This window comes from Palaemon carinicauda, chromosome 29 (assembly GCF_036898095.1).
Source record: "Palaemon carinicauda isolate YSFRI2023 chromosome 29, ASM3689809v2, whole genome shotgun sequence".
Classification (NCBI taxonomy): domain Eukaryota; kingdom Metazoa; phylum Arthropoda; class Malacostraca; order Decapoda; family Palaemonidae; genus Palaemon; species Palaemon carinicauda.
In genome coordinates this window covers 44385450-44385749 of record NC_090753.1, presented here as the reverse complement: position 1 = coordinate 44385749, position 300 = coordinate 44385450, and positions in this window count along the sequence as shown.

The window sequence follows — 300 nt, the reverse complement described above, 5'->3', positions numbered from 1 at the left end:
CGTTTAATTGTTTTTTTTTCTCTCTCTTTCCGGAACACAGAAATGAATCGGTCAATTAATTCTCCGCTTATGTAAATTGAGGAATACGAAATTTAAGAACGCCTGTCATTCAGATTGCTAGCTAAGAGCGTTACAATAAAGTTGTTTTTATTAAAGTGATTTATTTCTAAATCAATTTATTTCTCTAGAAATCTCACTTATATTGGGCTACCTAAGTCCTTTCTTAAACCCATTTAACAAACAAGAAAAGAAAATTGGCCCAGCCCTTTGTTAGACTCCTTTTAAAAAATCGAACCAGCC